The 24,399-nt window shown below is 39.1% G+C and overlaps 1 protein-coding gene across 2 annotated transcripts in view; it reads right to left on the bottom strand.

Annotated features, from left to right (window-relative positions):
• Positions 1–24,399, bottom strand: part of CDCA2 (cell division cycle associated 2) — a 108,778-nt gene that overhangs the window by 64,330 nt on the left and 20,049 nt on the right. Inside the window, exon 16 of one of the 2 annotated variants that reach the window (XM_041128391.1) lies at positions 12,832–12,963. The gene's annotated coding sequence lies outside the window, so the exon portion shown is untranslated. Of the gene's footprint in view, positions 1–12,831; positions 12,964–21,457; positions 23,449–24,399 lie in introns of those variants that run through there. The other variant, XM_041128389.1, reaches the window with a different exon arrangement.

The following is a 24,399-nucleotide window of genomic DNA, read 5'->3' as shown; positions in this document are numbered from 1 at the left end:
TTTGACATTGTAAGACTGCACTTTAAAAGATCACCTCTTTACAAGAACCACCTGTCTAAAGCGACAGCTTTTTCCTTTAACCTCAGAACATATTTTTAAGGTTAACATACCACTAAAAAAAAAAAAATTTTTGCCCCCTCCTCCCATTACCACCGATTCTTAGCAACTCTAGGCTACAATGTCCCCTCCATGTAGCAAAAGCGTGTTTTATGTATTTCTCTCTTAAACCTGGGGTACTTCCTAATTTAAATTGCATAGTATTTTACCATTTTGTATGGTGTTATGTCACAGCAGCAGCATGTTTTATATTGAAGTGTACATCCGCGTTTGGTTTATTTTCACTTGCATCTTGTCCAAATCCTACAATGATTTAGCATCTTGGCACTCTCACAGCAAAGACTCAACTAAAAAAAACCCCAAAACCCCAAATCCTAAAAAAACATTTAAAACATACAGCAGATGATCATTAGGTTGGGTGAAGGAGCTAAAGGAACATTTGGGTTTCATTTGGTTTCAGTTGCAGACTCCTTAGCAGGGTAGAACTAAACTGTAATTCTAAACTGACCCACCTTTTTCTTTCCTTTCCTCAACAAAAGGTGAAAAATGTGATAGAACATTTTACAATATGCAGCACATCGGTTATACTGCAGCACTGATAGAGTTCAGACTTGGCTTATTTTCTCTACGACTGAGATGTTTTGACATGTTTATTTGTTTAATTTGTTTATTTTGACTAGCTCTGATTATAATTGGCAGCAATGAGCAGAATTAACATTAGACAGTGTCTTAGACTTGTCGGTTACAATAATCCAAAAGGCATGTGAAGACAAATTCTCCAAAGAAGTGACAATAGCTGGAGTTTGGTTCAGCTGCATCGCAGCTTTGCTAATGCATGGAGAACAAGTGACAGAATAGTACTGGAACTACATGCTTCCCACTGATTTCAATGACACCGGATCAGACCCTTAAACACTTGAAAACGCAACATCTCTTAAAATCATAAAATTTCTTGCTAGTCACTCAGAAAGCAACAATCTAACTCATACTGAAATAAATGGAATATCCTCCAAATCAACAGGTTTTTTACAAGAACCTCTACACGAGTATTGCAGTATATGCATAGTGCATTTACACTTAGATGTAAGGTACACTTGCACTCGTTTGAGTGTTACTGACAGTAAAGAAAGGGCTCATGGTCTTTCAGAACCAGACTCTTTGTTATTTGGAGTTCATTCACAACACAGAAGGAATACTCTTGTCAACTTCACTTTGGCAAGAGCTTCATCATCGTTGTTACTTTCTTGCACTAGACCAATGTTTTTTAGAGTAACAAACTTTTCTGGGTTAGTCTTGGGTTTTTTGTTCTTAATTGTAGTCACTGAAATGTAACAGGAGATAAGAAGGAGGGAGGAATCTATTCAAGAGAGGTGCTGTAAAGCATTTTCTTCAAGCCATACTAATCCAAATGTTTTGCTTCAATTCAGTTTTACACAGCATGTATTTAAACTGACAACACCAAGAATATTTTCTGAGCTACCGCATCTTTCACACAGGCTACTCTGCCATGATATTGCAGCCCATATGTTCCACAATATCACACTTCTCAGCGCTACCTAGGTAAACGATAATGCTAACAAATTCCCTTCTGTGCATGTAGACAATACAGCATGTGGGTGATAAATCTGAACGCAATTGACAGAGTTTACTTTTGATGTCTTAAGGTGCTTTGCATAGGTGAAGACATCTTATCCCCTGTAAGTTACTCTCCTGCTTGCTACCCCAAAACACTGTTTCAGGCCTCAGGTCACAGCCACATTTTAGCATCAGAAGATACTCAAATGAAAATGCTGTCAAAACACTGCACTGCTACAGTACTGAGCAACTAAAGCATTTCCTGAACTACTGAACCTTAAAACACCATCCTTAACCTCTACCAGTTAAAAACCAAGACCAAACATTCAATCCAGACCCTTCCCATGATTCCAAAAAAACCCCCACAGGCTCTAGCTGCAAAATCCAGATTCTAATGCACTTTTCCAAGAGCCTGACAGTTTTTAATTCAGAGTACAAACATCTTTACAGTGCAATACGTATCCAGGCCAGATGTCAATTTCTTCCTCCTTCTCAAAAGGAACATTCGGATCTGAGATCGTCAGAGATAAACTTACGACACTTCACCTGCAAATCCCAGAGACCTTTAAAAGGGGAGGGAAAAGAAAATAATCCCAGTTTTTCAAGACGAGAATATGAGGCACAAAGGAAAAAAACATGATGTCAAACATAAGAAAGGACCAAAGAATTCAACTGTATGTTTCTTACTTTTTATTAGATTCTTTTTCTTTTTCTAGAAATAGGCATTACCACTAGGCAAGCTTGCTGATGCCTAATGGTAATACAAAGCCTAGTGGTGAATATAAATATAAAGGACAACTACTAGTCAAGTAACCAAGCTATTTGAATGTGAAGACAACAATCCATGGCCCAAAGAATGTGGTAATTGCATGGACAAGATAAAGCAAACAAAAGCTTTAAGCAAGTGAATTAATATATCTGTATTCACCATATTAAACCAAGGTAGTTTTTATGCAAAACCTCTCCAAGAAAAGCAAATCCTCTACATATTCCACCACTAATTATCCAGGAAAAGCAAAGATGCTGCTTTACTCATATTTTCAACAAAATATTTTCTCAGTGTGCAGCACGTCACATTATTATGTGCGAGACCATATGTGTGGCAGTGCAGGGGGCCAAGTTAAGGTTCTCGTGTTCACACCAAGTGCTACAGAGAGTTCACCGCATTGAAAGGGTTTGCTTTTGATACCTTTGCTCACTTGCTTTGTAATTTTTAATTATTTAAAAGTGATTTGAACATGTGTCCCCTCCACCAAGCCCTGTCTTCAGTTCTGAGGTATCTCCAACAACTGTTTAAAATAGCAACAACACCTGGAACTACACCAAAGCAGAGTGCATGGTTGTGCTCATTTATGCGGACTTACTCTCAGACTCAGTGCAATAGCAGTTACAGCAGAAGGCAACAGACCAGAATGCAACCAAAAAGTAAAATCAAAGCACGTTAGACTCAAAAGCCAAAACCTGCAAAAATACCAAGAATTTCTTCTCATATTAATAGGACAGAAAAATTAGGCCTTACTGAGGAAATGTCCTTCTTTTTTCTTTTTTCAATGGAATTGTATGCATTTGGAGTAAAAGAAACAAAATGTAACTAAAGCTTATCACAATTTTTGTGTATTCTTATGATATTCACATTTTTCTTGCAAAAATTCTTGTTCCTGATGGTTGGCTTTTTAGATATTAGATGCAAAATATACTTTACAGAAAAAAAAATACCCAACAAACTTCTGTGTATAATCTACTCTCTTAAATGGAATTTAATAAGTGCATAGCTCTCAGGGCAGTTCTTTGCACTGGGGGCCATTTCATCATAATAGTGAAATAGAACACTTCAGTTATGAAGTCAATATTGCATCATCTGTACTGCACTGGTACTATCACTGCATTTATCAACCACAAAAGGAGTTGTTCCTCTCTTAGAGCATAATGCCTGTGGTACTTATGGAGGGCACAATTACAAACACACACTGAATGCAGCAAGAAGAACCTGAGAATTAAAAATTGTACTTAAAAAAAAAAAAAAAAAACCCCAAAAAAAAAAAAAAAAAAAACCACCACCCAACCCTCAAACTTTGACAAGTAAACACACTGCAGAATTTGAAGACTAGTATAGTAAAATAATTCATCCTGGCAAGTTATTTGCAACGATACTATTTGCCCAGGAGCACATTATCAATGCTTACATAGTAAAGAAATCTAACTGGCTTCAAACAAGATAGAAATCTTATTTTATTGATTTCACAGAACACATTGCGGTATAGTGGTTAATAGTGAATAGCATCACAATGAAAAACTGCGCAACTACATGGTAGCTAGGTTTCTTATTCAACAATTATCACTAGTTCATATAACTGGAAGGTAAACTATATTAGAAAACAAGATACTATTATACCTTTGATCTCATATCTAATACACGTGTCACTAGAACCCCAACAAAAGGACATGTATATTTATGTGAAGATCATGCTCACTCATAAAGTTAATGTAACTATACAGTTTCAGAGTGTATAGTTACCATGAACCTCCACTCATTTCAGCATATGTACAAACACTTCATGGACAGTGTAATTGTAATGGTGGAAACCATCTGTTTAAGAGCCCTGAAGGCACAGTATTCTTCTTTAGGCGTAGAGGAGGTAGCTTCCCTTGCTCAGCCTGTGAACAGAAAAGCATTTTACAATGCTTTTCTGAAAGCATTGTATCTAAGGAAGAAAAGTCAAGAAAACCATGTTCATCCATTCCCAGATCTCCAGCAAGAGTTCTGCAGAGATTAACACTGAAGCAGACGTGCCATCTACATAGGTCTGGACTGGGCCCTACCAAAGCATCGCCTACATAAGCACGCTATGTTTGAGATTGAAAACACAGCTAAAGATTCTCAGTGCCTCATACATCAGTTGCCTGACATAAACAGATCTGCCTGATTTTAAGGCTGCCTTCTTTCCTTGTTTTGGATATTAAGCTTTTTTAAGGGTCTCAGATTCAGTACCTATAATCAAGGGTTACTGTTGAAAATCTTGGCCTATGGTCTCTGGCTAGAGTATAACTATTGCTACTAAAAGACTTGAGAGTCCCTCACAAAATCTCTGACTGCTACAGTCCCCTAACTGGATGGATTTAATCAAGTAACTGACATTCTGATATCAAGATGATTCATGTGTAAGTGGATATATGGTTAAAACCACTGTGCGGGCCAAACGCTCTACAGCATGCTCGTCTGCCAGTCAGTAGGACTTTTCTGAATAAGGTGAGCAGGTTTTGGCCTCGTGGTGAAGAACAAGATCACCAGCTGTGTGCATTCAGTTTAAATATTCAGCCCATCTTTCAGTGAAGATTCATTTGTCATGTCCCTTGGCACTTTCTAGTCTAATTATTGAAGGCTATACACCCCCCCGCCCCCCCCAAGAGTCTATTGTTTTTAAAGTGATAGCATACAGCTCAATCTAAGTAAAGAAAAATCACAACATGATCTCAGTTGCAAATAATTGCAGAAATAGGCAGAATTTTCCATTTCTAGCCTGCAATTCTGTAGATCAGGGGATAAGAGATAATGGCCTCAGGCCTACACAGAAGATGTATCGCACAGACAGCTTTTTGCTCTCTAGCGGACAGTGCTAAAGTCCACCTGAAGACAAAATTGGGAATACCCTCATGACAGAAAAGCTTGGAAGATGTGCATGCCTCAGTAGAGATATTCCTTCCAGGGTAGTTGCAGGAAGGGTATTTCTCACATTGTTCATGCTTTTGATTCTCAAATGTACACTATGGTACTTTGCCACCCCACAGCATCTTTCAGCAAGCTATGCTTTTAGACTCCCTTCTCATATGACCCTCTAAAAAACCAAGCAAACACATGAACAAAAACCCCAGCATATGCTCAGTCATCTTACTCATGTAGCAACAATACGGTCCAGGTTTTCTACAGATTTTTCACAAAAATGAGTCATGAGCATCCCCATTTTACAGGTGGTAAATTGAGGCTGGGCAAAGAGACAGGTGAGCAAAGAGACATCCCCCAAGGTCATAACTTAAATTGCTGATGAATTGGAAATGCATCCTTTCCCTCAACACATGAACTGACAGTCCTTTCCAAACAATTCTACATGTGCAAAGGGGATAAAATACCTATAAGAAAATTTGTTCTACTGGTGAGCTTCCCAGGGGGGTTTGAATGACAAAGCGTACAACACCTTGACAGTGTCTAGTTAAACAAAGGAAGCACATTGTACATGTCTCAGACATTTCTCCATAGAGTTCAAGGCAGCAAAGGTCACTGTATACTATACCTTTAAATAAAGTAACCAAGGTAAAGGAGAGAAACCTAGCCTAGAGACTGCGGGCTGTGAGAAGAGAGGGCTCTGTCGGTAGCTGTCTGTTGCCATCTAGTGGAAAAAAAATATATGCCAAAATCAGAGCAGTAAGTAAGGGTCCAGAGTCCCCTTCTCAAGAAAATTCAGTATCTTTCCTTTTGGATTGTCTTTGAACTCCTATTCCACTATGTTATCAGCAACTTGTTGTTTGCTTTTAAGATAAAGAGAATTTTTTCCTGCTGACTGAAAAATCCAGTCAAAGAACAGCTTGGATCACATCTAGAGTTCCTTTAATTAGTTTGAAAGACAGGCTGAGAGGAAGAAGGGGGAGGGATGAAAGAGAATGGGAAAGCAGACGAAACTCTTCCACCAAATGGCAAACAAAGGGTTTGCTTTGCAATTTCATGGATCAAGCAGTGGTCAAGGGGTGAAAACCCTAACTGAATAATTTTAAATGGCACTAAATTAACATACATTGGGAAGTCAGCTAAAAGTTTTCTTTTGTCATTAACAGTCATGATTCAAGTTACCTCCTGGCTCTTCTTCTCCTCTTACAGTTTACCCAGGGATGAAAGCGTTTAGCGTAATTTATGCAATGCAAAGCCACGGGACTACGTTGACTAATTCCATAAAACAGGAGCTTTTTATGCCTGGCAGCCCTTTTCAAGTCACCAGTTCACAAGAGCGACGAGCAAGAGAGGGAAGCAGGAACTCTGCTTGTAGGAGTTGTTATTCCTAATCCCACCCTTTTGAGATTTATGCATATTAGCTTAGATCACAAGATCAGACCAGCTCAGCAGTCTGCCAATAAAAACAGCTAATACATTCACATCACTTGCCATATAATCCGGAAAAAGTCTCCCTGCCTCAGTTTCTCCACAGAAGAAATTGCAACTGATACCTGACCTTGATTTATTAAACCCTTTGAACTTTGTAAGTGCAGAGTCCTACTAAAAGTTAACTATTATTAACATGCTATCTTTTGTAAAGATCCTCTAAACTTTGGTGCCAACACGAGGTCAAGAAGAGGATAGTATCAGTGATAGTATCCACATTAGAAAAACAAGGAATGAGGAAGATAGAAGGAAGATGCCACAAGCCAGGCACTGATAAAAATCCAGCAATCCAGCAGAGACTCATTCATATTTAGGCAGTCAAAGAAGGGACCCCCCCAAAGCCATAGGCCATTTTTGACCACTTGGGTCAATCACATAGAAATCCAGCTGCAACAGGTATGTTTTCAAGTGCATCTGAGGGAGAACAAGGAGATTATCCCAGTTAATGTCAAATCAAAGTAGTATCCATACATGGCATAGCTCTAAGCAGAAATTTTAACTATCAAAAACGGGTACTAACATAGTTCCATACCCAAGTCTGGAACATTACCATATAGATGCAGTAATATACTAAAGTAAGTGTGATCTTCACTGGCTGGGAGTATCTGTCCCACATACCCATGGCTCAGAATACAAATGCACAGAACTCCTAAATCTCACCTGGCAGTACTAACCAGGGCTTGCTCATACGGTTTATTTGGTACTTCTAAAGCACTTCTGGCATAAAAACAGGGGAAGCTCTTCCTAGGGGCATCACTACCCTCAATTGACATGCTGGGAGCACACAATACAGTATCATTTAAAGAAAAAATCTTCATCTGAAATGACCAGATCACTACTGATTAGCCAAATATCGAACACCCACAGATCTCTGAGAATAAGCATACTGAAGTTTAACACTGTTTGTCCTTTAAACAGAATGTCAATTAAATAAATTAATGTCCAATGGACAGTATTTAAGGAGTGGGGAAAATGTTTCCCCGTTATATTATGTCTCCAGGCAATGGAGATGATAATTTTCTACCCTACTAAGAAGGGCATAACACCGTTAAATTGTGACAAATTAGTTTTCGGTTATGTGCTTTACTAGTCCCACATGGTAACTAAAACTTCTACGTTATTTGACTGCAAAGCAAATCAGAAACAATTCTGAGTATACAGTGAGACAGACTCAGAGAACAGTGATTACTCCTTGCTCATTGCTGAACCAGAATCAAGCCTCAAAATGGCTTACATAAGAACATCCTTGCTTAACTTAGGGCCTTACTCTGCAAATATGCCATCAGGTTCAAAGGGAGTACTCACCAAAGAACATGCTATTCAGCAGAATCTGGTTTTTATTCACCTTCCTTTGCTACCTGGCCTCTCAACTAGCTGAAAGCATCTGAAAAAGCCTCATCCAACAACATGAAACACCAGAGCGGAAGCCTATGGAACTGTGTTCTTTTCTTGGCTTTGCTGTATGATCTTAGGAAAAAAAGAAATACAACATTCTTTGTGTTTCCCGCGTCCTTTGTAACATTTCTTGAGGTGCTAAGCTGTTTGGGGAAGAAATGCTTCTTATTGTTTGTACAAAATAACACTTTTCTTCTTCAAATGCAGACTCATTACGAGACAATGAACTACCCTGAAGAAGCCAACTGTAGAACTGGAAATGGAAAAATGGCCTTGCTGTACTGCAGCTGAATGTGTTCCACAGAGAAACTTGGGCTAATACATCAGATGAACTTGCTGTGGTAACCTGGATAAATAACCAAAATCTTTGTTCATACTCATTTGTCTTTCAGCTGGTACTATTTGTGTGGCAACCTAGGCTCTACCTTCTGAAAAGGGCTCCTGACCTCAGATCCAGTTCTAGGTTTTACTGTAGAGATCTCCAAGTATTCACAGAGCAGCTGTTGAACCAATGTAGTTTTCAGCTCAACGTATTAAGATAAACTAGCACCGATTTTGGATTACCCTAATACCTAAGATTAGACAGTTTGAGAAGGGAATTATCACAGCTATTTCAACTTAAATTCATCAGTCCGAATCCTCACTTTGCCAGAATGGACTGGATTTCTGGCATGCTTATTTCCATATGATTTAAGTGTCCAGGAACATTTTCAGCTGGTAAATCAGCAAGGCTTTCACTATTCCCCCAGAGCTCAGGGAGTTCTGTTACCTTCAGTCTAAGCTGACACAGGAGCAGGAACCCAGCTGCACGGCATCTCAAGGGAATGGACCAGTAAAGTAAAATGTCCTAAGGGAAATGTTTTTTGGTGACCCTAGCGATTTCCTCGTTGATGATGCATTCAATCTATGCACATACAGGGGTCAAATGCACAACTGGATCCATCAGCATCAAATGAAAGAGCCCTCTTTAATCAGGTAGCTCCATTTACACCACTGCAGGACATAAACCTCAAACCTTTTACACAGTATTTGCGCACACCAAACAGCACTTCAGCAGTGGATGGTGGCTGTAAGTTCCACCCATTGACTTCCCACATGCTGGGAAGTACAAGAAATCTAATAAGTAAACTACTGTGGCAAGATCTCCAATTCAATTTCTGCAGATGTCCTGATAAATATCCAAACATTTAGGCAGTTCTCCAAACTTATGGTGAATTACAAACCTTCTCAAGACCTGCTCCATTTCATTCTTCAAAATTCCATCCAATTTGGATGGTTAGGCATTTAAGACTTTTTAAAAGTGCAAAGTGAGTGAAAGGAAGGGGGAACAAAAAGTTAGCAACCCACCCTGCTGTATTTATTCTGTTTTGTATCATTTAAAAAATGAGCACTAAAAGGCTGAGTGGAGCTCACCCGACGTTTTTTAATGTACTGTAATTTCTCAGGAAAACGCTTTGTGAAAAGTAAGCAATATATCCTAGCGTATAAGTATGTAACCATAGTTTCCCCCACCATGCAAAACATCTGTGACCTTGCACAGAGGTCATCACTGCAGTAGTGTTTCTCTTTACTTTTAAAGAAATGTCAGGCCATTTTTTATACAAGACTTATGACAGGGTGCTGTTTATTGTATCACAAAGCCACTATAACTCGAGCACAAGGAAACTGCTATTATTTGGAGAGTATATATCTTCCTGACTAGCAGGAAAGATGAAAATAAGAAGGGTCCTTTTCAGAGAGTAAAAGTCACAGAGTCTCCCTTAATGACACCAGCATCTTCTCCATGACTAAAAACTGAACCATTACTGGATTGCTCCATCTGATTAAGGCTCAACTTTTATGCTGGGATTTTGTATTAGGTCACACAGTGTTTGTGCTCGTCTTCCACTGAAAATGGTACCAAATTCCCAGTTTTTTGAGGTCTCTCACTTGACCATACAATCACTTTAGCCACTAGACTTAAAATTTCAGCTCCCTTCAGCAGAGATGTGCTTCCCTCCCCACACCATTTTACATTGAATCAAATTTTTTTGTTTCACATGGAAAGCATTGGAGAAAATGCCAAGGACAATTTGGGGCAGAACAAAAATCATTCCCAGTCACCTCTATTTCCTTTTTACTTTTATCATGGAAAATTGCTTGTGGCTTTTTCTGGTAGCTCTGTTCAGTCCTGAATGAGTACACTGTGGGGGCACCAGGCTGTGAGGGCTGCATCTTTTAAATCAGAAGTCTAACTGAGATCCTAACTAGTTGTGTTCATTGAAGGTCCCTTGGTACTTTTCGCAAGACTAACCTCTGTATCCTGGCCAAATTCCAGCTCAAGTAATTACAATCTACTTTCCCAAACACCCCTCTTCTTTCCCTGCAGCACTTTCAATTGCATATGAAATTATTCTATTATCTAATTATAATAGTGCCCACAGATTCCTGTCAAGCTTGGGGATTCTGTGAGGTGCTATAGAGAGCACAGATGCATACACAGTCCTCTGGTTTCCCAGCAGCATGCTGTGCAAGCGTTGAGACCTGTGACTACCTCGCCACGACTCAGAAAGGCCAGACATAAGAACAGGGTTCAACTTGAAATACAGTACAGTAAATTAGTATAAGAAAAAGAAGTGAAAGAAAGAAATATATAAGCTTGAGAAAGAAAGCAAAAGAAGGACAGGTCCCTGCTGCTGGTTTTTTAGGCTGACTGTGTGCTATTTAATCAGTACCACCCCCCACAGTAGTTGAAAACAAAGCTGCTTAGTGTACATCTATACTGTTTAACAAAGCACTGTACAGGAATGTCCCAGCTAGCACCATGCATGCTGAAAGAGCCACCCAAAGTTTCGTCATGTAACAGGTCTGTCCTGTAAGTGGAGTATCCATGCTGGCTATAAATCACAGATACAGTGCTTCTGATTCAGCCGTAATTGCATGGTGTAATCTGTACTCCACACACTTCACACAGCTGAGATTATGCCTTTCACAAGCAGGTATGAGCTTGCTTTGCCTATGCTTCAAACAGACCATATGCCAAGCACTGCTCATACAGTTCCAAGTTCAAGCTAAGAAGTGTTGCCAAGAGGCAGGATCTATCAGATTGGTCTTAACACCATGGGAATGTAACTACATGCCTAGGTGCTTCACTGAATTAGGAAGCCTTTGATTTCTGGAGTGGAGAGGTGGATTGGAAGGAATCACCTTTCCTCACTACATATTAGCACAGGCAAACAGTAGTGAAGCCGTTAAAGGGGAAAGACTAGACTTTCTAGGAACTCCATTCCCACTTAAGCAGCCTGATTTTAAAAACCAAGCAAACGCAAATGGAAAAATGTGTAAGAAGTTTTAAATGTCTTTTCCAGCATATTCAGTGAAGTCAACTGCTCACAAATATTACACAGTTTAAATTCAGAGAGATGAAATTTAGGAATATGGAATTAGATAGGACAGTGAGTCCTTTTCCCAACCATTTTAGGAAATTATCTTTGAGATGTTTAACACAGAACTGTCCACAGAACATTCATTCACTACAGATCGCCTTCCAGCACCCAGTAACATGAACAGCAGAGTAAAATAAAGTGATCAGAAAAATGTCATCAGCTCTTTTGAAATGTTTGTGGTTCACTGTCATTAATTGGAAAAAAAATATTTGTGGTTCTTTGGGGAGAAGAATCATTTGTTCACTTTTTTTCTGCCATCCATCATAAGTCTTATATTTATGTAACTACTATGAAGACATTTCAGTTTAGATTGTTGTTGCCTTTGTACCTTTAAGCATAGGTTTTGAAGTGTGTTTCCTTATAATGCTATAATTTAACTTCAACATTTTAAAATGAAAATGGCAGCAGGATGCAGCCAGCATATGCTACATAGTCCACAGAGGGCAATTATTAATTTCCCAGTGGATACCTTTTCTTATGGTGACTGGCAGTGGAGTTTTTTGTTTGCTTTTTTATATTATTATTATTATTACTCATGCCTTTTATTTAAAACATTGCTAGATGTCTGTATCTCAATACACCTGCTGTGCCAGTGATTACACTGTGTTTAATGGCATGTCTATCTTGGGAGAGCATAGTTGAGTATAAGAGGGGACTGGAAAGGACAATAAAACAGCTGTTGAATTTGTACATCCCTACATTCCATTTGAGGAACTGTCACCAACCCGCTAGGGCCTGGCAAAGGCCTCAGTAGTATCTGAGCTCCAGCCCTGGTTCTCACACTAACAATCTGTTAGCTGTAGTGGTCTTGCTCAGACCTGTAACTATCAAGCAGGCTTGTAGCTAAACACTGAAATGGTGCAGGAAAGAAACAAATATGAGGTTTTCCAGAAGTGTCTGGTACTGACCTAATTTTTCTTCTGCTGAAGATAATAATTGACATGAGGACAATGAAACTCCAGTAATAATAGCACCATCAGTGCTAATGGAAACGTTTCAACAATGAATTTCCAAAACACACCTTGAAGATCTTCCCTAAAAAATGTAAATCATCAGTACAGGCCAAACTCAATGGACAAATTTCACACCTGATCACAGACTCTGACAATCTGTCAACTTGGACTAGGAAAAGACACGCACAATGGTAAACCAAATACATAACTAACTTCAGGTCTACAAGAATGGAACTAACCACACTTAGTCCAAGCTTGACATTTTGATTTTGTTCCTTACCTCAAAAAAAGGTCAAGTGTGGAGTTGGATTTTTTGCTTGGTCCAAACATAAAGTCTCCAGTCCTCTGTAGCTAGATATTCAGCAGATAGCAGCAGGGTAAAAATATCATGCAGATACTACCAAGATCCGTGCTTTAAAAAAAAAAAAAAAAAAAAAAAAAAGAAAGAAAAATCAACCAAACTTGTTTTAAATGAAGTGTGAACAGGTCAATGACTCTACAATACCAAACCGCTGTTACCCAAAGTGCTATCCCACTTTGTGCATTCCTAACGGCTTCTCATCTGCAGGCAACATAAAAATGCCAGCAGAAATTCTGCTTTTTTCTAGAATGAAGCCTCAACTCTGCAGCGAGATCCATATGGGTGGATCCTTGTACCTATTAAGAGCCCCATTAATTTTAACAAACAGTAAGTGAGACAAAAGAAACCACTTCTGCAGATTCACTCAGAATTTTTTTTATTATAAAGCTGCTTTTGAAAAGAGTAACTCCAAAAGGAGGTCCAAGTTCAAATACAGCATGCCAATATAGTGATAAATAAAAAAAAAAACAGGGAAGTTTCACAGACTACTGAACATGTGTCACCAGATCTGGGACATAAGTTACATGTTACAGATACCAGCCAAAGAATTGGTGGGAATAGAAATTTGATTCTCGTAATACTTGGACAACTCTTTATTAAAAAAAAAAAAAAAGTATTCCATTAACTGCATTGTTTCTAACTGTCCTCTTGTCATACTTGAAGCTGAGGTAGTTACTGAAGAAAGATCAAGGGTTAAGCTGCACACTGCACAACAGCCCAAGACTTTAAAAGAAATAATAAAAAAAAGCCTCATCCAATTTTTTTTCCAAATTAAATCAAGAACATTCATAATTAGTTTTTACACCGGAGACATCTAGTGGGAAATGAAAGAACTGAAAGAGCCATAAGCTGCCTTCGCCCTTTCATTAATATTTGCTCCCAAATGCAGGTCAAATAAATCTAACTCACAGTTTGAAATGAGTAGCTTTAAAACTGATGTATTACTTTCTGCTCGGATTTATGCCACCCATTTTGGATAATTACTCCCAATGCTTTTTCCCTATTGTATTCAAAGCTTCTTCATAAGAATGAAACGAAGTTGGGTTCCTTGAGATCTCTTCTGCTTTTAATAACTTTCCATTCCCCTCCACCCCTCCCCATCCTCAAAGATTACTTCCACCTTTGCAATTTAAGGCAACTGGATTTGTGCTGGCAGACACCTTGCACTCATTTATGTATGTGTTTTGTTCCCTGCTATGATAAATTGCACTGTGCAGGCACACAGTAAAAGACCATCCTGCCCTGTATCCAAGGCCCTGGTCCTGTGAAAACTTACCCATGTGCTTGAGTTTATACACTGAATAAATTTACTGAAGCACATGTGTAAGCCCTATTCTTGCAAGATTTATGCGCATCAATAGGGTTATGCACAGTGCATAAAGTTAAGCACGTGTTTAAGTCATTATGAGACTAGGAACGAAACATGCAAAGGGTGAAAGGGAAAATAGATGGACAGAAAGGTGAATTACCTTGCCCTATGTCATGGTAGTCACGTCCACATGGCACAACCCAACAACTGTCCAGAGATACCTGAACTAGTTCTACAAACCTTGCTGTTACAGAAAGCAATTTAGTCCCACTAGCAAACCATGCTGCTCAGGCTGATATACCTACTTGGCAGAAAGGCTAATTAGCCTGAGTAAAGCATCAGGCCAACACAGCTCTACAGCTTTTAGAAGCTCAGCTAAAACACATATCACTGAACAGCATCACATTACACTTTTTAAGAGTTCCCAGAGAAAGCCAGTAGGGATGGAACTGCATCTCTAGTGCTTCTACATAGTGTTTTTGTTTTTTGGCTATTTTGCTACATCAATACAACTGGAGGGAAGCCATTCTACTGAAACCACTGCAGGAGGGCATCTGTGCCTCAGTGCAATGCAAGAAAAAGGAACCAAAGGGAAGTACCTACCAACTTTATTCAAAACATTTTGATGTAGAGAGAAACAAAGGTAAGAAGTGGACAACTGTAAGAAAATGCAGCACAACTTCACACCTTACTCAAGGTGCGATGCTGCAAACAGGACAAGAAAATGTGTCCTCATGAGTTCTCTAGGCCCATGTAGAAGAGGCAAAATACCCACAGAAGTCCTTCCCTACAGATCTGGGAGCAACACTGAGGCCTTCAAAGTTGATCCATTAGAGACTTCTAAGTTTCCATTTCATTACAAATCAACATGGGAAATAAAGCCTTCTCTGCTGTCTCTACTTTGATATCTGTAGGCTTTTAGATGTTTCATCAATACTGTACAGTGACATAGTTAAATCATCCTCTTTCCACAAAAGGCAGTTCCTGTTTATTAGTATCCGGCTCCTGCGTATGCAGAGGATTAAGGACAGGTACATGCTACCAACTGTTTATAGGCTATATTTAATGTTAACAATTGCATAACATTGGATCAGCTTAGTGCTTAGCCTTCTATTTCATTATTTTCACTTCCCAGATACATATAATTGCTTAGTTATAGCAAGTTTTTTCTAGAAAAGTTGTTCTCTATAAGATGTGTACCTGTTTGCTTCCCTCCCCCTCAAAACACCAAGTACCCAGGTGTCTTAAATCTGAAGTAATAGACCCCTTTTGCAGGTGGTGATTTGCAGCACAAAAGGTGGAGGAGGGGATAGAAAGACAAGACGGTTGCCTGAATTCAGCTTACCTCAAATCCAGCAGTGTGCAGTGAAAATACTGTTGCCTAATTTTCCCAGGTCTTATGCTAAAACCCAAACCAAAACCAGGCCTCTCCTTTTGCTCTTTTACAGATAACGTGCACCACAGAAGCAAAAATATGCCCTCTAAGACCTTTAAAGCTCAAATTCACGTTTCTAACTCATTCAAAGCCCAATGTCACATTTGACTTCCATCTTTGCTGACCAAACACCCCAATACCCTGCTGGCCTAATTGCAAGCAGACTGAAATGAAACCTCAGCCTGGAATTTGGGGAGAATGTGAAAGTGGACCTGGTGGCTTGCTCTGGAAGGAGACAGCTTCTAGCAAAAGAGACTGTGAACCCAAGGGGACTTAAACTGGAGCAAAATCACTGGAGATGAATCAAGGTACTACTGAGAGACACCGCATAGCTTATCATGGCCGTGCATAGTATCTAAGAGCATTTTGCACTGGAGTTTTTCCACTCCACGGCCAGCAAAACTTCATAGTTTCTCTACAACCTTCCAAGAAGGAAATAAGCCTAAGCAGCCTGGTGAAACCAAATGAAACTCAAAGCAGGGTAAGGGTAACCCTGCTATCAGAGCTGGAGTCCTTTCTTTATTTCAGGCATGATTTAGTCAGGAAAATCACTTCAAGGAACAGATTTCATGAAAAGCCTAAGAGCCACACCATTCAGACCACTTCCAGCACCCACTGAGCAGAACCACTGTGGGGAAGAAGACAAGCATTATCACTGTTATCTAAAACTACAGCTTTCTTCACACACAAAGCAACACCATATCCCATTCACCAAGCATAAAGCAGGAATTGCTCTGAACCAGCTCCAGGGTGAACCATTTGTCCCCCAACAACAGAAAGCCTACAGCTTCTCTCCTCCTGCTTTCAGGTGTCAAAACTACATTCATTAGGTCACAGAAATGGGGAAAAGATAAATATAAAAAGTAATTTAAGAGGAAAATCCTCTCAGAGAACTTACCCTCTGCAAAGCCCTGTGTCACCAGACCCAGTGCTGAGGAGGAGACTGCAATTAGGGGTAATCAAAGGCACCTGAGCCCAGCCTGCTCCACAGGTGACTCATCAGGTCACAGCACACCTGCCCTGTCTTGAATTTCCTTCTGGCTTCACCAGTACTCTCCTTTGGGATAAAGGGTGGGTTTGGCTGGGAAAAGCATCTGGAAGGCCATATAGCCACAAAATTCAAGCAGAAAAAAGGAGAAAATGAGAATATAGTCTTTTGCTTTCTGAATTTTAGCATATCTGGAGTTACAGCCACCTCTATTGTGAAAGGGGGAGTTAAAACATAGTGAAATTTTTTAATCTGTTTTGGCTTCATTACAGTCATTTAATCATTACATTATTGATTTCTATGCATGTGTATACATTTCTCTGCGTGCATTGCTCTTTGACTTTGTTAAATCTATCTGAAAGGCAGAGGCCAGCATGTCCCAATGTTCTTTTTCTCTATGCGTAGTAACTGCTAAATCTTTAAGAAGCTTTTGTCTGCAGAGATTTACTGTTTTGAGGTGTGGCTTTCATGCAGCACATCACAGAGGAAGTGCACACCCTTGGCAATCATGAAAGTTTGATTTCTGTACTTGTTTATTTCTTTGCTTCCCTTCAGCACGTTCAGTAAGTAATTGTGAAGGGAAAACTTGTCCTCTCCCAGAATTAGAAGCTCTAGGATATTTGAAACACTATAAAGACAAAAAAAAATTGCATTTGCTTACTTCTCTGGAGAGATTAACTGAAGTCCTGCCAGCTAAAAGAAAAATACCTAAAGAGTAAGAAGAGGCTACACAGAGGGGAGGATAGGAACATACACTTTATTCAGGCAGGCAGACTTGTTCCACCTGCTGAAGAGAGGAAATGAAATTAATTCCTCTTTGTTTTGTTTCTTCCCCCTTTATAGTAGAGCTAACATCTTGTATTCCCTGTCCCCACCTGCTGGTAACAAAGAATTACCTACTTGCTAGGCTGGATCATAGAAGAAAATGCTTAAAATGAAAAACCAAATTGTATGGTGATGGGAAGAAAGGGGGAATTTGAGAAAGATAGAGATATTAAGCACTTTGCTGAAGTAAAGCTTTGGCTGAAGGAGGCAAGACGTGTGTGGCACTTGGGCTTAAACGTGAGTCAAACTGGCCATTTTCCGCAGGCCAGTGTGACTTGCAGCTGCCCTGAATGAAAGCAGGAAATTGCATTTTTGCTATTTATAAACTGTGAGAGTGAAATAACATGAATACTGTATGCCTCTCCCGATCCCCATCTGTGGGGTTTTAAGTATCTTATAACCCCCAATAGATTGTGCTTCAGATCTTATAAGGGCATTCTCATCAGACCAACCCCATAACATGGTTCAGCATAATTGCACCGTTGTCTTCCATTATATTAAGCTGGAGAAATTAGCTTTCAGGTCATAGCTCCTGTACAGCTTAAGCTAAAGTGGCTCTCTTTATTTCAAGTAGTAGGAGACAGTGCTTTCAGAACAAGATGGCTGTTTTATCTGCATTGACTTTGTCACCACATGGCTCGTTGAATGACAGTCATAAAATCCTAACAGGGCTACAAGCTTGTTTACAGGGCTTATTTTCTCCTGGACTCATTCCCACTTTGTACCTTCATGTGTATCAGAAACACAACATAAGAACAAAGCATACAGTCTCAGGCAAAGTCAGCCTAACACTGCAAGGATTCTCTCTAAATCAATCCAGTTTGTATGTAGCCTAATGCAAAACTGTCTCAGAAAGAAAATCTATCTGGCACCACAATATGTATGTTGCGGCAATAAAAATGAGTGGCTCTGCTTCCACTGTAAATGTGGGGCTACTCCACCAGCTAAAGATTAGTAACACGTATCACTTCATGCTGCAAACAAACATTAAACTTAGGCTGGCATTACAGTAAAATGTATACATACAGATCCTGTACCTTGTAAAGGGGTAGCTCAAGTTGCAAGCAAAACCTTTTATTCTGTAGCATTTCTGTTCATTGCAATTTCCCAGATGAGTCACCTATGAGAGTTTACAATGAAGCACTAACTTACCCAAGTGAGTTGTTCAAACAGATTACGGCTTGTAAAATTTCCCCAAGTAGAGCACTGTTAACTAGAGACTCTGGTGCTGCACTACTTACCAGCTGGGAAAAAAATTTAGTTTCTACTAGATATTGTGAAGTTCAGCTTTTCAGGGCAGAGAAATTCCCACAGGGACAGGAAAAGCTACAGCTGATGAGCACATCCATAAAAATAATAAAAAAGGCACTCGTGATTATACCAAGATAATGACAGGAAATAAAAAGATTTCATGCACTGAACACTCCAGTATATTCAATCAAAATACTTCTCCAACGTGGACTCCTAACTAAAAACTTGCTCTGGCATTTTGGAGCTTCTGATATCCCTCCTGTCACTGTCATATTTGGTAATCAACCCTATAACCTATGTAAGTCTCAAGTCCTTCCATGTCAAGATACTTTTCCCCTGTCTACAGGAGGCTTATTAACACTCATGTCTACGAAGCAATTGGAAAAGGAACAATGCAGTTTCAGAGAACTGCTAGCTATCACTTCTTTTCAAAAGACTTTATCCTTAGATCTCACAAAACATGCAACTGTGCTTTGCAAAGCAAGTGAAGAGACTACTATCACTTAAACAGACTGTAAGCTAAACTCACACTTTTCATAAATCGAGCAAAATGGGAGAAAAGGACGAAGGAAAGGAGTTACAAAAAGATAACGTTTCATGGCACAAAAAGCGCAAGCAAAACTCCCTATCAGCTGCGTAGCTGAAAATACAGTCCCAAGAGTGTCAGCTGATCTAACCACCATGATAGAGTCCTTTCCCAGAACTTGCTCACGAGCGAGAGCCCATCACCTGACTTCTGTCCTTTTAATTCTGAAGAAATTCTCCTAAGAGAAGCCTAAAGGTGTCTACAGTCTCTTTATCTCAGAAAAGGTGTAAATTCATCTATCCGGCAGCATCCAGTTTCAAACTGTATGGCCATTTAGCAGAAAAGACCCAGAAAACTTTCATCCCAGGACTCTCAAACGCTGCCTAACAGAACAATGCAGAGGGCCATCAGGCTGTGGTTGAGCATGTTTGATGCACCTTTAAATGGGTTAGATCAAATTAGAGTCCAAAAAGAAATGATTACCTCCCTTCACTTAAACATCTATTCTTCCTTAATAAAGTATCCCAGGCATTGAATTTCAGGCACAGTGTTTTCAGGGATATACGGGTTATTTCCAAGCCGAGCTATTACCAGTGAATGCGGTGACATTAATATGAGTAAATGCAGGAAAAAGGATGAAATAAAACATATCCTATTGAAGGAAATGAGAGCTCCTTAAGAAAGAAAAACACACATAGGAAAGACGTGGGCATATCAGGATACAAATGGGACACTGGGGAGTGCCGGATTCCACAAGCATGATGTTATTGAAGTGTTTGATACCAGAGTAAGCACCTGCAGATATGAATTACATCCTTGTTCAGACCACTAACATCGGAGTACTGACATCTCAGGAAGTGCTTATGTTATATTTCAAATCCCACTGCCAACTGCATAAATATCAAATAAATCAATCATAGATATAAAAGACATTATCTTAAGGACTTTAAAAAGCTGAACAAGCCACCTCTCTTCTAAAAGTAGTACTACCCTTAAATCATTTGGGCTTTTTCTGTCAGTTGCACCTGAACAGCAATAACATTAATGCTCTTGACCATCAGACATTAAACGCTTCACCTCTGTACAGAAATAGTTAAAAACAGTAATAGCTTAGTGATTGTGTCAAAGGTTTTGCACACTGTAAATACACTTTCCACTGCCTTCAAGAGGTGGACATCTCATTTTACACATGTAGAAACTGAGGCACCAAACCATGGAAGGACTTGTGCAAGATCAAGAGAGCTCTAGAACGTCATGAGCAAAACAAGCTCAGGACTAGGAGTCCCTGTAATGTTTATTAAACCATGCAGTCTTCATTTTCAGTGTATTTTGAGAAGCTATTCCTGACCAAGACAGACAATGCAATCTAGAAATGAAATGTTCTTGTGATAGAAAGACATTTTGTCATCTGCGTGTATCAGGTAAAAAGACTATTAAAAATAGACTATGACCATAGTTCAACTCATTTTAAAGAAATGTTGTGATTTAACTGCAAGTGTCTATTCTGTGTTGAAAAATTCAGGTCTTAAGCTTCTGTTACATTTTTAATAATTTTTAAGAGGAAAAGTTACAAATATCAAAATATAAAAACAAATACAACAAAAATGTAGATTTTAATAATTCTGTGAGCTTTAATAAACTAAGATTTTACTAGTGTCACAGAATTTTGGACTTTAAGAACACTTTTCAATTTAAGAGTTTCCCCATAAGCTCTTATTAGATTAATTTGTTATTTTTCCTTGCTTGCCATGGGAGTCTTAATTACTATTTCTCCAAATACAGCTACCATCCATCTTAATCAAGCAGGGACTATTTGGCCATACTGCTAAATCATCTGGTGTAATCAGTTTTAAAAAGTTTGTTCTGCAGTGAAAAAATGGCTGAGAAAGGAAGCAAAAGTAAATATATCTTTTTACATTTTGTTAGCAGCAGCAGGAAGATTAAGTAGCCATTCTACTAAATATTCATAAGAGTTCAGAATTTTTAAGCAGAAGTGTATTATGAGCCACATATTCTGGGAGACATGAAAAAAAAAAAAAAGGTCTGCTGTGAAGGACAATTTTTGAATTGGAATGAGTCTGTGAATTAAAATAAAAGTAGTGGTAGAATCTAAACTTCATTGCTGGTGATAATTTCACTCAAACTCCCAAGAGCATAGATTGTCCAAAACCTGGTAATTTCCAAAGCAGAAACATTTGCAGGACTACTATCTTGCATGGAGTATACAGGGAAGTCTGGTAGAAGTTCTGGTCCAGCCTCATAGCTGGTTATGCTGTGCAGGTGACTGAGCTTTATTTTCAGAGAAGCACCAACAATAAAGAACACTAACATGACTTGTCACTTGCTCTGAAGATGGCGTAAGTATTGCAGACCAAGCAGCCCATCTGCTGCATTAGAGGCTTCAGAAGCACTGGGAATTGCCAGTGTCAGAAGTCTGCACTGTTATCGACTTTGCTGCGTTTGTTCTATGGCAGAAATGAAACATCTAAAGAGCTGGTTGCATCAGGGTTCTGGATAACAGGTCCTAGCGCTGATCTTAGAGTCATGCCTTTTTCCCCTAGTGGAATAATGTAGTACCATTTACATGCTCTCATCTAGAACCCACTACAGCCAACATGAGTATTTCCACTGATTTCAGTATGCTTCAGAACAGTCTCTCTCTTCTTACAATCTTGCATTATCTACTATACACTTCGTTATTGAATGATTTCATAACCTGAATGTAGCAATAATATGCACAGTGTAATTAGTGTGTATTTAATATGATTACATAATTTAAATATGTTTTGGCAGAAGTCTTTTACAATCCTGTGCCAATTTCCAGTCACCAATTACAGTGCCAGTCCCTCAGCAGCTGGGCCAGCTTAATGGTCCTTCTTGTTATGAACAGTTAAAGTCTGCCTGTGATTTTTTTCTTTTACAAAACCTCACCTTTTACAAAGATTAGATATCAAATAGGAATAGAGAAAGCAGCTGTAGGGCTTGACCTTCTCTTCAGCCTCTTACGGTTGTGGCATATCAAACCCTTTGAGTGAGAAAAACAAATTCAGTTAAGCTTTTGCTTGTTTCTGTTTTTCTAAGGAGTGTTTGAAGGTGCCAAACAAAAGATTTGGGATACAAAAATCCTCACTTTGCCCATCAAACAAACCTGGAGCAGTAGAACATGGTTTGTCCAAAATACTGATGGGAGCACGACTCAGAAGTATCACAGGAGGCTCCTTTCTAATTCAGCTCCATGGTCCAATTCAAGCCACTCATGAACCACTAAGTGTCCCATGCTGGGACATGTTTGTCCAGAAAGTTATTCTTCTGAGTTTTATTACATTGGTATTTATTTTCATCTATATCCTGTAAGGTAATTGTGTGACCTCAAGATGAACAATTCAAAACTTTCCAAATCCAACTTGCACCTGGAATATGTTTTTAGGTCCTTAACTGTCTACAAAACAAAATGTGGACCTTTGTGAAATCGCAAGCTTATCAGCTTTCAAAGAATAATTCTACCATATTAAAAAAAAAAAAATCTGTTGATCTGCACTACTAAATTTAAAGGAGTATATTATTCCTTGTTCTGAGGTTTTCATTTGATATAGGAAACCATATCAAGTGCCTCCATCTTTGATGGGGAACCAGTCCATACACAAGAGGAAACACAATACTGTTACAGCTCAGACATTGTTCATATGGCTGCTGTCCCATTAATCCACCCAAATCCCTCCCATCCTCTGGTCTTCTCAGAGGTTCCTCTCATTTTAATCCTCAAAAACCCCCAAAATTCAGAGTTTCCAAGGAAGGTTTCATAATTAAGGTTTCATTAACAGTTTGCATACAAAACAAATGCATCTTTATGCAGCATTACTGTCAAAAATGAGACATTCCATTACCAGAGTTCAGTTCACAAGATACAATAAGAGCGGGGGAAAATGTAATGACAAAAACAAAGAAGGTTCAAGTTTCCTTAAAAAAGTCTAACCACCCCCCTGTTCCCTCTGTTCAGCTGCAGTAAGGTGAAAGGCTAAATGTGGACAGAATGGTAATATGTAAGCGGTTTCTAAGCTTTCTGGTGGGAATACTTAACAGCGTAAGTATGTTTCCCCTGGAGACCTTCTCCACCATTTGGTCCAATTTCTTACTCCAAGAACTGAACCAATTCATGATGTAATGCTCCAGGGAAAACATTCCTCTCGAAAAAGAGTATCTTCCTAGGGAGAAGTTTGAAGAAAACATCTTAATATTGTTTAAACAGCTTTTGGCACGGTCATACTAGTTGCACTGCATTCAATACTGAAAGCAGAAGAAAGGCAGGCTAAAAATATGGAAACGGAAAGTTTTAGGATTTAGTTTAAGACTTCTCTGCAACTACCACCCCAAGTCCCTAGCCCTTGCTTATCCTTAGTGGAATGAGAAAAAAGAAATTTTCAGAAGCAGAGATTTTCTTTGCTAATAAAAGAGGAACAATTTAAGGCTTTGGCTATTCTATGTGTCAGTATGAAACCACATATTTAATTCTGCCTATATCCTTATCATTTTCTTTAACTCTTATACAAAGGTGCAATGCCAAGGCACTTAACACCACAGATCTGGCTGTGACTAAGGTTTTTTGTGGCTCTACTAAGAGGCACTATGCCAAGCATTAGAAAAAGTTCCTGGCAGCAATGCTTTAATTTGCTTAACTCGCAATATCTTGCGTATGCATACATTCATTCTCTGTGCTACCAACTGTTTTACTTCCCTTTTTGCATCATCACTCTGTGAACCAACTTGTCATTTTTGTGACTGGCAAGAGCTGGACATCAGCATATTAAGCAAGAGGAGGAAGCGTTGGGAAGACAGAAGCAAGATAAGCGAGGCAGACCAGAAGGCAGCATACTCCAAACCCGAGGCAGTGGAACACAGTGATGCAGGAAAACTCAGCAAGATACAACAGACCTCTGTCTACTGTGAGAAGCAAGCAGTGGGAGAGACGCAGAAGACAAATGTAAAGTGAACATTTGAGGCTTATATTCTATAGCTTGTATTATGTAATGCTTAGCATTAAGATAAGCTACATCTACATTACCTACTCCTTATATAAACCTTACAAAGCTTTCCTTGCAAAACACACCACAGGTACTTAAGATTTTTTCTTGAGAGTAAAATGACCTTTTTATTCA

Source organism: Aquila chrysaetos, chromosome 13 (genome assembly GCF_900496995.4).
Source record: "Aquila chrysaetos chrysaetos chromosome 13, bAquChr1.4, whole genome shotgun sequence".
Taxonomy (NCBI): domain Eukaryota; kingdom Metazoa; phylum Chordata; class Aves; order Accipitriformes; family Accipitridae; genus Aquila; species Aquila chrysaetos.
Note: the sequence above shows the minus strand (reverse complement) of the source record. Positions and strands in the feature narration are given on the sequence as shown.